This window comes from Schistocerca americana, chromosome 9, assembly GCF_021461395.2.
Source record: "Schistocerca americana isolate TAMUIC-IGC-003095 chromosome 9, iqSchAmer2.1, whole genome shotgun sequence".
NCBI lineage: Eukaryota > Metazoa > Arthropoda > Insecta > Orthoptera > Acrididae > Schistocerca > Schistocerca americana.
In genome coordinates, this window is record NC_060127.1 from 143,278,967 (window position 1) to 143,293,011 (window position 14,045).

Consider the following 14,045-nt stretch of genomic DNA (forward strand, 5'->3'; position numbering starts at 1 on the left):
TTCTTAACAACGAAATCGCTAGATCAGACCGGCCAGCACGTTCTCCAGGCACGAAGCCTATCGGAAATGCATCGGATATGTTGAAAAGGGCTGTTTTTGAAAGGGACGATCCACCCATCAATCCAATCCACATCTAGTCCGAATCGCCATTGAGGAGTGTGAAAGTCTAGACCAACAGTGGCTTGATTATCTGATGGACAGTATGTCATGACGAGTACAGGCATGCCTCAACGCAAGAGTGCGTGTTACCCGGTATTAGAGGAACTGGTGTACGTTGCAGACTGGAACGCAAATTCAGAAAGTTTAGATTGTTACAGTACAGCTTGCAGTTTTTTGTTTTCCAGAGCAATAAAGGGAGGTTAAATGATGTTTTTGTATATATTTATTCCATTTCTATGTAAAGGGTCAGGAAGTTCTAGAACCGCCGGGGGTGTTTGTTGAGTTCTGGGGAAAGCCGCACCAGCTAAGGATACTGGGAAAACAGGAAGATCTGATTGGAAAAAAGCGTATACAGCGGTAACGAGTGCAGAAGGGGGCGATGGTGGTCATTATTATTGCTTCTGTAGATATTTCACTAACTGTCCTTTGGAGATGTTACTCAATTCTCTAATATAGAGCGGGAGATTACCCCGGTGTCAGGTTCCTGCTACTGAGAAGGACTTCGAGAAAGTGGCTAAACGCTAGAATGGTACAGAAACGATTAAGCTCCAATGGAAACAGGTGTTCCTTCTGTATTGTTGAGGCAAGAACGTTAAGGTCGGGAAGAGATAAGGAGGACAGTGCGCGTTGATAAGGCAGTAGAAACACAGGGTGTGGGAATTTCTGCACTTGTCTTCACGCAGCCAGGATAGCTGTGCTTACGACTGTGAAATGTGATCAAGAACTGTATCGGACACAGGGATTCGTAATCAGTTGCAGGAGCAGCGAGCTTTCCTGAAAAAGAACAGGATAACAGCGCTGTGATCAATAATTACAATTGTACAACATTCTTTTTCAGGTTCAGAGAGAAGAGCTTTTAATATTTTTGTACTGTCTGGAGAGATGCTGATGCCTTGTTCTACATTGCATCTACTTCCTCAGTCCAATTTAGAATTTCCTTTATTACAACTCCTAGAGTACTTGTTGAAGGAAGAAGTTGACATCTGCCCCATTTAGGATTATGGCTGGCATGGAACTCAGATACTTTGGGTTAATGAGCCTTGATTGGCCACGGGGTTGGCACGGATTGAGCTTTACCTCTATATACTGTGGCCATTTTGACGGTGCAGACGGGTCGGCATCGAGATTGTTGATAGCTGTCATCACGTTTATTGAATTTGCACTTAATTACAACTGGAGGTCGTCAGCTTACGTGCAGTACTTGCAGTAGGACAAAACTGATCATACATCATTTACGTACAATGAAAAGTGTATAAGACGTAATACCGAAATCTGGTGGACGCCTGAGTCTACCAGCCTTCATTGTGACTTTACAGTACGGGACATGCATTCCAGGCAGGACATCAGATATCAGGGAATCCACTGAACTGCACTTGGCGAAAAATTGAGGCAGTTAGGTTTGCCAAGTATAATGTCGAAGTCAACAGGGAGAAAAGCTTTGCTGAAATCTAACAAATACATGATAGTCGCCTCTTGCGCATCCACGACAAGCTTCGATTCTTCTGTTACCTTAAAAGGCAAATTTTGTGCTGCCATATTTACAGAAACCTGATTGGTATTCGTCTAATTGGTTGTTTGTAGTTTGGCAATTTGATAGCTGGTCGAAGACTACATATTCTAAGACTTTCGACAGTGCAGGAAGAATGCAAAATGGCACCATGAGAACATTGTTCGGTTGTTCGATTGGCTCTCCCGAAACAGTGGATAACAACCGATGAAAATCGGGTAGAGACTACCGGTGGGGTGCCACCAGGAACAGACAGGATCAGATAACTGCCAGATGGACTAAGATCTCGAGTTACATACGGTACTTTACCTCTGGCACAACACCGCAGACAAGAGGGACTTGCATAATATAAGGCCAGAGTTAAATAGGACACTGAATGGCAGTGAGTTGTGCTCAGCGAAGAGTCTCGCATCTGTCTGTGGGGTCAGACCGACGCCAACATGTCTGTAGATGACCTGATGAAAGGTCACGGAAAGCAGCGATTCTCGACACTCACATCTCTTCCACTTTTGGAAAGAAGATGTGGTGACTTGTTGGATATGACAATTGGCTGATTTGGTACTTGTTCAAAGGAGACGGAATACTCATCAGTATGAGGCAAGGATGGTTACACTGTTGTCATACCAAAGGTACCGAATGGCATATTTCAACACGATAACACAAGACCCCACAGTACCGCTCACATCACAAACGCCTTGAGAGACGTAGAGACCCATGACTGGCCTGTCTGCTCCACTTGTCTCTTAACCGTAGAACATGTCTGAGAGAAGAAGACCCGCACTTTCATAACAAACTCTATGGAGCAATCTCGACAAACTGACTCAGCAAGTGTTTTATGCATGTCAAGAAATCTCCTCAAGATGACCTTCGGCTGCTATATTTTCCGTACCACAACGAAGACAAGAGTGTATTTGTTCCCTTGGGGGTCACACCTCATACTGATGTCAGTGGTGGACATCAGTTCTGAATGGAATGGACCCTTTACGTGGTGGCCATCTTCACAAAGTTTGATGCCTATTATATTGGTGTTTTATGGTTAACACTTAGTATTTCTTGAAAGTTTCCGTATATTAATGCAGTACTTTCCTATAATCAGCGATAAAGTATTTCGTTGATTTAAACGAGATCTCTGATGCAGTGGACCAACGGCCTTGCCGCAGTGGTAACACCGGTTCCCGTCAGATCACCGAAGTTAACCGCTGTCGGGCTGGGCTAGCACTTGGATGGGTGACCATCCGATCTGCCGAGCGCTGTTGGCAAGCGGTGTGCACTCAGCCCTTGTGAGGCAAACTGAGGAGCTACTTGATTGAGCTATAGCGGCTCCGGTCTCGGAAACTGACATACGGCCGGGAGACCGGTGTGCTGACCACATGCCCCTCCATATCCGCATCCAGCGACGTCTATGGTCAGAGGAGGACACGACGGCCGGTCGGTACCGTTGTGCCTTCATGGCCTGTTCGGGAGGAGTTAAGTTTTAGTTTTAGTTCCGATGCAGTGGTCCGAACCGAGTATCATTCTTTGCTTCACACATCAAGTACATACCATCTCGCCATAGATGAAACACAAGATCTCACTTGTATCGCAGCTGTGCTACATCGACAATTACATCTACATTTACACCTACATCTCTACTGTGTGCAGCACTGTGAAGTCCATAGCACGGGGTACGTTCCACTGTGCCAGTGATTAAGCACTTTTCCCGTTTCGTTCACGTATGTACCGTTGTAACAATGATTATTTGAACACTTCTGTGAGTGCTGTAATTAGTATGATATCGTCCTCACGAACGCTATGGGAGCTATATGTACAGGACTTGTAGTATACTCCTAGTCACCATTCAGAACCCGGTCTTGAAGCTTCGTTAAAATGTAAATGTCGCGTGACTAGGGCCTCCCGTCGGGTAGACCGTTCGCCGCGTGCAAGTCTTTCAATCTGACGCCACTTCGGTGACTTCCGCGTCGATGGGGATGAAATGACGATGATTAGGACAACACAACACCCACTCCCTGAGCGGATAAAATCTCCGACCCAGCCGGGAATCGAACCCGGGCCCTTAGGATAGACATTCTGTCATGCTGACCATTCAGCTACCAGAGGTGGACGAAGCTTCGTTAAAAAAATTTCTCTAGACTGTTTCCGTCTACCTTCAAGAGTCTACCAGATCAGTTCTTTCAACATTTCGCTGACACTCCTCCTTGGGTCGAAAAACCTGTGACCATTCGTGCTGCCCTTCTCTATATACGTGCAATATCTCTGGTTAGTCCTACCTGGTCGGGGAATCGCACACTGGAGCAAAATTATAGGATGGGTCGCACGAGTGACTTCTAAGCAATCTTCTTTGTAGACTGGTTGCAGTCTCCTTTAATAAATCTAAATCTGCAATCTGATTTACCAAAGATTCAGCCAGTGTGATCGTTCCATCTCATGTCCCTACTAAACGTCATATTTAAGTATTTGTATGAGTTTACGGGATCCAGCTGCTATTCACTGATGCTATTGTCAAAGGATACCATGTTTTGTTTTGTTTCGTGAAGAGCACAGTTTCAGACTTCTGAATATTTAAAGCAAGTTACTAACCACTGCACCACTTTGAAATCCCATCAAGGACTGATGCAACATTTGTACAGCTTCGTTCAGACTGTAGTTATCTGTAAACAAAAATATTTTCAAACTCCTTCTCCATTTCTGTTTTTGAGCACTTGAAGAAATTATACCACATTCTGCAGCGCAAATCAGCGTCATGATGTATTTAACAAAAATCTGAAGCATTTCTTTTAGTCAGCTTCATACTTTCTCCCTCAAAAAATCAACAAATGTATCGACTTATGCCTGCCGAACACTAAAACAAATGGTCCTTTTTGTTTCTTATTGTGCATTGTTTCCTTTCTATTTCTCAGTTATCTCTACCGTTTTTCCTCTCTACTCACGTTTTGCATTCCACCATGTTCCTCTTTTTGTTTCTCAGCTAACTGTAGTCAAAAATGGCTCTGAGCACTATGCTTCTGAGGTCATCAGTCGCCTAGAACTTATAACTAATTAAACCTAACTAACCTAAAGACACCACACATATCCATGCCCGAGGCAGGATTCGAACCTGCGACCGTAGCCGTCGCTCGGCTCCGGACTGTAGCGCCTAGAACCGCACGGCCACTCCGGCCGGCAAACTGTTGTTGCACGTCTGCTGCATTCCGTAGCCAAGATGTATGTACCTCAATTTTAACTTCATTCCTCTACAATTGCATAAACATTAATTACACGTTGTTTTCTGATGTAGGTATTACTGCTTTTTCTTCTTTTATTTCATAGCAATTTCTGTCATAATGAAGATAACGTATAAGACACAGTGGGGAAAATTGCTAAATAAATAGGTTGCTCCTGATCAAAGGAAACGATAATTGCGTTGTGTATTTATTCATTTATCCTAGCAGAATAACAGCCACAAAGCTTTACCTTATATAGAGCCGTTGCAAGCCATGCTTTCTACATAAATGGTCGGCTAAATAATGCTGGCCCGGAAAATGCTTCATCCACTTTAAGATACGCAATCCAACTCACATAATCCGCACCTGAGGTGGATAAAACTACCTTCGCTGTCCAAGGTAAGGTTTGGCAAGCACGAAGATATGCAGTAGCAAATCTCGCCGTGCGTGGGCTGGCATTATCTTACCGAAATGTAAGCCCTTGGTGGCTTGACACGAAAGGGAACAAAACGGGTCGTAGAATATCGTCGACGCACCGCTGATCTGTAAGGCTGCCGCGGATGGCAACCAAAGGGCTCCTGGAATTCTGGACTGTCACTCCTGGTTGTTAAAATACAGGGTGGAGGATAATTGTGTTACGATATTTTAACGCTGGATGGCTGAAGCCAGAAGGAACCAAAATTACTAATGTTGTGTAAAGTTGTGTAGGTCGACTACGGAAACTTTGCGCCACGCGCTCGAATTTGCCTTGGGATTGGTCGTAGGACTGCCCTGTTGCCGTTCGTTGGTTGACGGTCAGCTCTATGGTTGTAGGTTCACACATAGAAACGTCCCTCGCTCCGTCACTGTCCCAACGTGATACGCACACGTATCGAATAGGTTCAAATGGTTCAAATGGCTCTGAGCACTATGAGACTTAACATCTGTGGTCATCAGTCCCCTGGAACTTAGAACTACTTGAACCTAACTAACCTAAGGACATCACACACATCCATGCCCCAGGCAGGATTCGAACCTGCGGCCGTTGAGGTCGCGCGGTTCCAGACTGAACTCCACATCTACCTCTACATCCTTACTCCGCAAGCCACCTGACAGTGTGTGGCGGAGGGTACCTTGAGTACCTCTATCGGTTCTCCCTTCTATTCCAGTCTCGTACTGTTCGTGGAAAGAAGGATTTCGATATGCCTCTGTGTGGGCTCTATTCTCTGATTTTATCCTCATGGTCTCTTCGCGAGATATACGTAGGAGAGAGCAATATACTGCCTGACTCCTCGGTGAAGATATGTTCTCGAAACTTCACCAAAAGCCCGTACCGAGCTACTGAGCGTCTCTCCTGCAGAGTCTTTCACTGGAGTTTATCTATCATCTCCGTAACGCTTTTGCGATTACTAAATGATCCTGTAACGAAGCGCGCTGCTCTCCGTTGAATCCTCTCTATCTCTTCTATCAACCCTATCTGGTACGGATCCCACACTGCTGAGCAGCATTCAAGCAGTGGGCGAACAAGCGTACTGTAACCTACTTCCTTTGTTTTCGGATTGAATTTCCTTAGGATTCTTCCAATGAATCTCAGTCTGGCATCTGCTTTGCCAACGATCAACTTCATATGATCATTCCATTTTAAATCACTCCTAATGCGTATTCCCAGGTAATTTATGGAATTAACTGCTTCCAGTTGCTGACCTGCTACATTGTAGCTAAATGATATGGGATCTTTCTTTCTACGTATTCGCAGCACATTCCACTTGTCTACATTGAGATTCAATTGCCATTCCCTGCACCATGCGTCAATTCGCTGCAGTTCCCCCTGCATTTCAGTACAATTTTCCATTGTTACAACCTCTCGACATACCAGAGCATTATCAGCAAAAAGCCTCAGTGAACTTCCGATGTCATCCACAAGGTTATTTATGTATATTGTGAATAGCAACGGTCCTACGAAGGACCTAGAACCGCACCGCCACACCGGCTGGCTATTGGATACGTCTTGCTGTTCATCTCACGTCAAAGACTTTCACAGATAAGCTTCGCTTCGGACCACAAACACGTCACCTGCTATTTTGTCATACAGTCAGCATGGCGGCGTAGTATTCGTTTGAAGAACAACGAGATGTGGTTTTTATTTATGGACTAGCCGACGATAATGCGTATGAAGCTCGACGGTTGTATGAGGAACGGCACCCAGCGAGAAACCACCCACACTCGCAAACGTTTACAGAAATTCAACTGCCGCTTCGCGGAACAGGCTCGTTAGCGGTGCTTCTACGCTATAATGTAGCAGTTCTTTCCGTATGTGGTGCAAGTCATCGGGGTAATTTACTTAGCAGTGACACATCGTCCGAAAGGCAATCGCGTCCTTAATTTATGCAAGTCAGTTTAGTAGATCTTCTGCTGGAACGTGTGTACCTGAAGTCGCCGCTTCCTTAGCAAGAGAGTCAACGATCGCGTTGCCCAGTACGTTGCGTACTTCTTTCACCCAATACATGGAGACCATGCGGCCATTCCTTTTCACTTGCTTTAAAAGCAAGTGTTCTTCACGATTATGGAAAGAACAGAATGGCTGTATCACATTGTATCCCTGATTTCTTCTTTTATTCGTTGTGCCTGTGATGTAATGTAATGAAACAGTTAAGAATTTCTATAATTGGGCGACAAGATTCGCTTGAATTTCCCTATTTGAAGGCATATGACGGAATCCAGCTTTTGAACTGAAATGATTAGGGATGTCCCAGAGTCAAGAATAAAGTATCAATATTGTACGCACTGTGCCGTGGCGGGTACTGCAGCAGCAACGCAAAGCCGGTGATGCTGGATCGCCTCGAACACGACGGGATGCTGCATTTGAAGAGACTCTTCCCGAGCGCTTCGAAGAAGAACCTACGACAAGTACCCGAGCAGTTAGGCCAATCGAGCGGTTGGGTCACTCATCGGTAGTCTGGGAGGTTTTGAGGGATGACAGGCAGCATCCATTCAGTTTTCACCCCGTCCAAGGCCTAAATTCTGGGGCGGACTATAAACACACGCTAGGGTTTTGCACGAGATCCCGACTTCTCTGCCATTGTGTTGTTTACCGACGAGTGCACCTTCCATCGGGATGACCTTTATAACACTCGAAACGTTCATTACTGGGCAAAGGGAAATCCTCACGTCATGTACGCCCACGGACACCAGGAAAGATTTTCGCACAACATTTGGGCAGGCATTGCGGGTGACCATCTGATTGGCCGGTCCGTGTTCCTCCTCGACATACCGGGGCAAATTACCTTCACTTTTTGTAAGAAACTCTACCCGGCCTGCTGGAAGATGTTCCCCTGGACATATGGCTACGCATGTGGTTGCAGCATGATGGGGCGCCCGCACAGTCGTATTGTGCGCGGATATTTAAATGAACTCTTCGACGGCCGGGTAATTGACGGAAGTGGTCGTATTACATGGACCCCGCGATCATCAGACCTCACGCCACCGGACTTTTTCCTGCGAAGATTCTTCAACGTTCTAGTTCACCCATCCGGACGCGAATCACCTAGAAACGAAGAGAAATTAATGGATCGCATTCGACATGCCGCCAATCACATCAGGGCAATGCCAAGAGCCTTCGAAAGGGTTCGAATAAACACGGTTCGACGTCACCAAGCTTGTGTCGCGTCAGAGGATCACCATTTCGAGCACCTGCTTTAAGTAAACAATGTCCTAGCTACAAAAAGGGCCCTTTTCAGGTCAGACACGAATTGTAAAACTAACAGCTCTTGACGTGTTTGTTCCCGGTACGTTCAAATGGTTCAAATGGCTCTGAGCACTATGGGACTTAACATCTGAGGTCATCAGTCCCCTAGAACTTAGAATTACTTAAACCTAACTAACCTAAGAACATCACACACATCCATGCCCGAGGCAGGATTCGAACCTGCGACCGTAGCAGTAGCGCGGTTCCGGACTGAAGCGCCTAGAACCGCTCGGCCACCTCGGCCGGCTGTTCCCGGTACGGCTTGACATGAAACTACAATGGATGTGTCGGGACCCCGGCGGATTTGCCCCCAGGCACTTTGACTGGAAGACTGGCGCGCTACCAACGAGCGTGCGAGCCGCCTTGCATACATCGGGATCTCCGGCAGGCAAAGCAGTCGCTGTCATGCGTTGTCCACAGCATCCGGCAACAGGGGGCCAATCGGAACGCGTGGCGCCAAGTTTCTGTAGTTTAAAAATTGTGCGTTGCCGACTTACACAGTATCAGTAATTTTGGTTCCTACTGGCATCAGCTATCCAGGGGTAAAATTTCGTGACACAGCCTTTCTCCATCCTGTATATGATGGGAAACTGTCAGGTCAGTGTCCCACCACTGTCTTGGGTGTCTCCAGACCTTTGGTGGTCACTGGGGCTCAACTCCTCGTTGAAGGCTGATCCAGTCAGTGAGATTCGAGGCCGATGTGTCTGAGATGCCTCAGACAGCAGTGGGGATACGAGCCTGACTGGTGCCTGCTATACACTACGTCGTTCGGCAAGGTCGCCAGATCTCTCCAAATTGAGAACTTTTAGAGCAGGGCCTTCCAACATCTCACGATTTTCACTAACTAGCCAATCGGCCAATTATGCATGATGTCTCTCAGGAGGACATCCAAGAACGCTGCCAATCAGTGTCAAGCCGAATAACTGCTTGCGTAAGACCCAGAGGAAGACAAAGGCATTTTTGACTTGCTCAGTTTGTAAAGCTCTTCCTCAGGAAAAATCCATCAAATTTTTCTGAAATTGTAATCGTTGGTTTGTCTGTACATGTGCACCGATTACCGTGTCATTCGGATAATTCCTTCTTAGGGCGTCCTTTTTATCACTTTACAGGGTGGTCAATTGATCGTGACCGGGTGAAATATCTCAGCGTCAAACGAGAAAACTACAAAGAACGAAACTTGTCTAGCTTGAGGGGGGAAACCAGATGGCGCTATGGCTGGCCCGCTAGATCCCCCATTTTTATTACGTATTCGTTTGTTTCGCTTTGTAAAAGATGGCGCTGTAATGCAATAAATGGTCAAAATTATGTCCGTCAACCTCAATGCGTTTGGAAATGCGTGTAACGAAGTTCCTCTCAACACCGAGTAGTTCGCCTTCCGTAATGTTCGCACAAGCATTGACAATGCGTTGCCGCATGTTGTCAGGTGTTGTCGGTGGGTCACGATAGCAAATATCCTTCAACTTTCCCCACAGAAAGAAATCCGGGGACGTCAGATCCAGTGAACGTGCGGGCCATAGTATGATGATTCGGCGACCAATCCACCTGCCATGAAATACGCTATTCAATACCGCTTCAGCCGCACGCGAGCTATGTGCCAGACATCCATCATGTTGGAAGTACATCACCATTCTGTCATGCAGTGAAACATCTTGTAGTAACATCGGTAGAACATAACGTAGAAAATCAGCATACATTGCACCATTTAGATTGCCATCGATAAAATGGGGGGGGGGGGGGCTTTTATCCTTGCTCCCATAATTCCGCACCATACATTAACCCGCCAAGGTCGCAAATGTTCCACTTGTCGCAGCCATCGTCGATTTTCCGTTGCCCAATAGAGCATATTGTGCCGGTTTACGTTACCGCTGTTGGTGAATGTCGCTTCGTCGCTAAATGGAACGCGTGCAAAAAATCTGTCATCGTCCCGTAATTTCTCTTGTGCCCACTGTCAGAACTGTACACGATGTTCAAAGTCGTCGCCATGCAATTCCTAGTGCATATAAATATGATACGGGTGCAATCGATGTTGATGTAGCATTCTCAACACCGACGTTTTTGAGATTCCCGATTCTTGCGCAGTTTGTCTGCTAATGATGTGCGGATTAGCCGCGACAGCAGCTAAATCACCTATTTGGACATCATCTTTTGTTGCAGGTCGTGGTTGACGTTTCACATGTGGCTGAACTCTTCCTGTTTCCTTAAAAAACGTAACTATTCGGCGAACGGTCCGGACACTTGGATGATGTCGTCCAAGATACCAACAGCAAATATAGCACACGCCCGTTGGGCATTTTGATCAGAATAGCCATACAACAACACGATATCGACCTTTTCCGTAATTGGTAAACGGTCCATTTTAACATGGGTAGCGTATCGCGAAGCAAATACCGTCCGCACTGGCGGAATGTTACGTAATATCACGTACTGATACGTTTGTGACTATTACAGCGCCATCTATCACAAAGCGAAAAAAGTGTTTCAACTAAAACATTCATATTTCCTTACGTATTACACGAATATGTAGTAAAAAATGGGAGTTCCGATTTTAAAAAACGCAGTTGATATCCGTTTGACCCATGGCAGCGCCATTTAGCTGGTCAACCGTAGCGCCATCTGGTTTCCACCTTCAAGCTAGACGAGTTTCGTTCTTTCTAGTTTTTTCGTTTGATGCTTATTTCGTGAGATATTTGGCCCGGTCACTATCAATGGAACACCCTGTATAAGGGCCGATCAAATACTTTCCTCCCGAAGGCTTTTTAGTCCAGAAACGGTGTGCCAATCAGTCAAAATCTCCATGAGCATCGAAGTAATCATCCGACCGACGTATCACAGTGAACATACTCGTTTGATAGACTAGCGTGTTGTCCTGCTTGAAGAAGTGCGTAACTGCCTGCTGCACATCCTCCTCAGACAGGAATCCTTGACCCTGCAAGGCCATTTTTAGCGGAACGAAGACGTGATAGTCGCATGGGGAGAGATCAGAGCTTTAGAGCGGGTGCTCGTGTGTCTCCCACTTGAGTTGGCATAACTTCTGTCTCACGACATTTGCTATATGGCGACTTGCGCTATCATGAACTGGAGCACCATTTTACAATGTCGTGGTTTTGGACGTACATGCTGATCCACAAACGTTATTTATTCTCCGATGAACTTCTACCGGTGTTTGTTCTTCGGCAGCCAAGAAAAGAATAACAGTACGTTGGTCCCGTTTGGCAGCATTTGGTTAAAACGTCGCCATAAATCACGTTTCTACATTTACCGCACGCACGTCGGAAAGCCACGCCAATCCCGTGCCTACATGCTTTTACACCTGTATCGCAATGGCGCAACGCTTCATATACCTTGCAGCAACGCCCTCAAACGGAAACTTTTTGATCGCCATTTGCATTTTCCGGGACATGTTTATTCTGGCCTCTGTGTTTCTAGAACACCTCGTTAAATGTGAGAGAGGCCATTATGGCCGTAATCTTGCCAGCGTAAATAAATAAATATACAAGGCAATTATCGTTCCCTAGGATTACGAGCAACATGTTTATTTACTTTAATTTTAGTGATATTAAATATGTGGGAACTATTAGCGAATATCCGGTAGTATTATCCTGTTAAGTTCGTTAGCTATTCCGGACCCGTAAACAGCAGATAAAGCAGCTTTAGCAGGTGTCATTGTTTATATTCACAACCTTCATTAAAATAATTACTGTTACAGAAACGTTTTGCGTTACTCGAAATTGTTGCGCACTCTATCAAAAAAAATAAAAGAAATAAAAAAATAATTTGCCTATAACTCAAGCATAACGATACTTTCTGCTTTTTTCACGTGTACACGGGCGGATCAAAAATGCAACAGCCTCAATGACTGTGTTCAGTGCCACCTACGGTTTACCCGAAACATTTTGTTTTCATGCGTTTTAGATGGCGCTGTAATCGACAAAATCCTTTTTTTTCCGCTTTTGCAATTATCAACCGACTACCTTGTTTCTACGAGGGCGTGGTGAAAAGTAATGCCTCATAACTCTTTTAGGTATTACGAAAGTCATTAACATTCTACATCTTTATTATTTGTGTCTGCATATTTGCAGTCCTCTCCTTCTACTTTGCACTACGGCGGTGTGTAACGTAACTATGTCGGTGCATGAGAAACAGTCTGCTGTAATCGAGTTTCGAATTCGACCAGTTCGTTCACAAATTGCATACCTTATCCTTCAGGATGATAATGGCAGACCACACAAAAGCTCTGCTACATCTGCAAGAATCCGACGCATTCCGTTCACCGTCATTAATGGTCCTCTAATTTCCGACTAAAACTCATCCCATTTTCATCTTTTCCCAAAATGTAAAGAACGCCTTCGAAGACTTCACTCCGATAGCGATGACGCGGTGCAAGCAGACGTGATGTTGTCACACAGTCAACAGAGTCTACAGTGACAGAATAGAAAACTGGTCTCTCTCTCTCGTTCGGAAACAAACGTCTCCGGCGCCAGAAAAAACTATGGCGAGAAATAATTGTGCAGAGATGAAGAAAAAAAGAAGTGGAATGCTAATGACGATTGTTGCACTTACAAAGCTTTTAGAGTTTTGACATGAAAAGTCCGAAGCCACTAGATATTAGTGCGATCTTGTGTGTGCATACTTGGCGGTTGTAGTGTTACAGATTCATTTGTCACTGTCATCGGAAACCAGATGAGCTTGTCTGTGCGCTTTCTGTTTTTTTCCTCTGAAGACAATTATTGTGCTGAATTTAGAGATGAACAGTGAGTGAAACATTCACTATAGGCTACAAAGGCGCCCCACAGACGAGATCGTACTGCGTACGATATTGCAATGCCTGTGCTATTCTGAATTACGATGCAAAGTTCCTTCGCACATCCATGCATGTCTGAAGGAACAGACGCTGCGGTGACTACAGACGTTACGAAATACACTACTGGCCATTAAAATTGCTACACCACGAAGATGACGTGCTACAGACTCGAAATTTAACAGACGGTAAGAAGCTGATGTGATATGCAAATGATTAGCTTTTCAGAGCATTCACACAAGGTTGGCGCCCGTGGCGACACCTACAACGTGCTGACATGAGGAATGTTTCCAACCGATTTCTCATACACAAACGGCAGTTGATTGGCGTTGCCTGGTGAAACGTTGTTGTGATGCCTCGTGTAAGGAGGAGAAATGCGTACCATCACGTTTCCGACTTTGATAACGGTCGGATTGTAGCGTATCGCGATTGCGGTTTATCGTATCGCGACATTGCTGCTCGCGTTGGTCGAGATCCAATGACTGTTAGCAGAATATGGAATCGGTGGGTTCAGGAGGGTACACGGAACGCCGTGCTGGATCCCAACCGCCTCATATCACTAGCAGTGGAGATGACATGCATCTTATCCGCATGGCTGTAACGGTTCGTGCAGCCACGTCTCGATCCCTGAGTCAACAGATGGGGGCGTTTGCAAGA

General features: G+C 45.6%; 1 pseudogene; it reads left to right on the top strand.

Moving 5' to 3' along the window:
- The first annotated feature begins 2,807 nt into the window (after nt 1-2,807).
- Nucleotides 2,808-2,925, top strand: LOC124551666 (annotated as a pseudogene).
- Nucleotides 2,926-14,045: the final 11,120 nt, after the last annotated feature.